Source organism: Lagenorhynchus albirostris, chromosome 3, assembly GCF_949774975.1.
Source record: "Lagenorhynchus albirostris chromosome 3, mLagAlb1.1, whole genome shotgun sequence".
Classification (NCBI taxonomy): Eukaryota; Metazoa; Chordata; class Mammalia; order Artiodactyla; family Delphinidae; genus Lagenorhynchus; species Lagenorhynchus albirostris.
In genome coordinates, this window is record NC_083097.1 from 38,193,654 (window position 1) to 38,196,078 (window position 2,425).

The 2,425-nt window shown below is 36.9% G+C and overlaps 1 non-coding gene across 1 annotated transcript; it reads right to left on the reverse strand.

The window, feature by feature from the left end:
• Positions 1-2,351: 2,351 nt before the first annotated feature.
• Positions 2,352-2,425, reverse strand: LOC132518926 (small nucleolar RNA SNORD28). The gene has a single exon (XR_009540040.1). It is a non-coding gene; the product is annotated as a small nucleolar RNA SNORD28 (small nucleolar RNA).

Here is a 2,425-nt window from a genome sequence, read left to right on the forward strand (position 1 = left end):
CAATTTTCTACCCCTTAATTTTAGTTTATGTACATTTAGAGGTTGTTTTGCTTATTCTCTATACCCTTCTCTAGGGCAAATGCTTTTTCCCTTCCCTAGGAGTTTTATGTTGACTTTTTCTAGTAGCTGTGTAAACACTTTCACGTGCCAATTCAGCATTGTTCTAGTTCCAATTTCAGCAGTCCTTTGAAGATGTTTGTCTACAGATCTAACCATTTCTTTCTTGCATAGAAGAATCACCCTTGATGTCTCTTTGCATGTATTTATTTTCCATGGGAGGAGGTGGGGGAGAGTAAATGTGAATGTAGTTTGAATAAGGAAGAGGGAGGAATGGAGGGTTGGGAAGGGGAGGACAGGAAGGAAGGATGTGGAAGAGGAGAGCAGAACAAAGCTGGGGAGTTCATTGCTTCCTCTGAGTCTATTCCTTGCTAGAAGGACGCGCTTTCCAAAGGTTCTTAAGACTAAGGGAAGGAAAGACATGAGAAGAAGCACAAGAAAGTGGTGACTGCAGTATCAGTGTTAGTCTGACAAAGAACTATGTAAAGAGGGTAATCAAAGAAGGACCAGATGTTATGTGCTCATTTCTTCACACTTTTAGACGGTTCCTCCTCTCCCTCTCCCACCCGTGGCCCAGCTCCGGCTCACGTGAATACCCTGGGTCATATCTGATCAGTTGTTAGAACTTGTCTCTAATGTGTTTATTTTCTCTCTCCTTTATATTGAAACTCAAAACCAAACTCTAAAACAATCTTAAACTGATTTTTCCTAGTCATTAATCCATGTCTTCATAGCATAATTTTGAATAACAATGACATAAATTCACACTGTTTTTCTCTTGAATTGTTAAAATAAAGCTGGTTATCAATGGATATAGCTATTTTCAGAAGCTATTAACAGGAAAATTCAAGCAGAGTTGGTTCTGTAGATGTGAAAGAGTAAAATCTGTCTGGGACTGAAGGACTGAAAATCAGCTTGGACTGAAAAAGAAAAAAGTAGTCCTGCCATTAATCATGCTGGGAGGACAGACACAGATAAAACCAGCTGCAAACTTAACAGGAAACATTTTTTCTTCCAAGGTCATGCAGCTATAAAATGCCATCATGAACCCCCCTCTTTGTGTGACCACTGCTTTGTTACTAATGATGCCTCCAGCCCTGCTTTTCTACCCTCACCCATCTATTACTGGAGATTACTAAACCATCCCTGCTTCAGGATAGCACCCAGTTCCTATTTTATCCCTGCTTCTCCTAATCCTGCTGCAGAAACAGCATCCAACCCAGAACTGGTCTCCCTTCCCTGAGAGCTGCCTCAGAATCCTTCAGCAGGAACCCAAACCTTGCAAAGATGGCGCCCTCTTCCCCCTCTGGAGAGCACCATTCATGTTTCCTCTGCAGTGCGCTCCCATGCTTGCAAGTCAATAAATAAGGGTTTGTCAAACTACAGGTTTGAGTGTGGTAGACTGGATGGTTGAGCCTCACCAGATGTCAAGTAGAAGTTGGAGAGTTTGAATGATTTTCTTGGATATTTGGAGTTTTAAAATAAGATTTCCCAAATGCCAGCTGTTGTTTTGGTGATATATAAATTATAAGAAAAAATGTCTTTAAAAAAATCAAAATCCTTTGAGACATAATGAAATAAGTATCTGAGTGAGGTTTCATGACTTCATCTAAAGCTGAAAATTTTCAGTAATAAAAATTCTTTCAATGATAAGAGACATTACTTTTCTAAAAGACATGACAGTTTTGCTAAGAAGAAATAAATTTCCATCAAGTGTTTAAGTTTTAACAAGTTGAATGATCTCTGGGGTTTCTCTTCTGTATCAAACCTTGAATCTCCTTGGCAAGTACCCAATACAAACATTTATTTGCCTTCACTCTTCAAACAGGTACTGTATTGCATATATACCAGTAGTGTTTGATTCAGAAGAGTACTACATGTATGGCCTATTTCTGACATATCTACTTCAGTTCTATGCATTGCAGCTTCAAAATTCATTTTATATCTGATGGGAAAATCCTTTCCGACCATCCTCATCTTTTTTCAAAATAGTCTAAATTGTTTAGACTGTTTATTCTGCCAAATACATTTTGTTAAAATGTGGTTCAATTCTAAAAGAAAATTATATTAAATGCTCCCCATGGTAACTTTATTAAAAATAACATTAAACTTCTAAATTAATTCTGAAACAGTTGAATTTATAGTCTCAGGACTTATCATGCTTGTGTTTTTCAAATATTATTTTGTTTCTCAGTAAAGGTCCTTTTATAGATGTGTACCTAATAGTTTTACTATTTTAAATACAAGGTTTATTGTTTTTCTTTCTTTTTAAAATTTTTTTCATTAACAGAACCTGCCTTTAGAACTCTAACATGCTATTAACTGTGGTACCTCACAGATGATAAAAATGTCAATCAAATTATCCAAC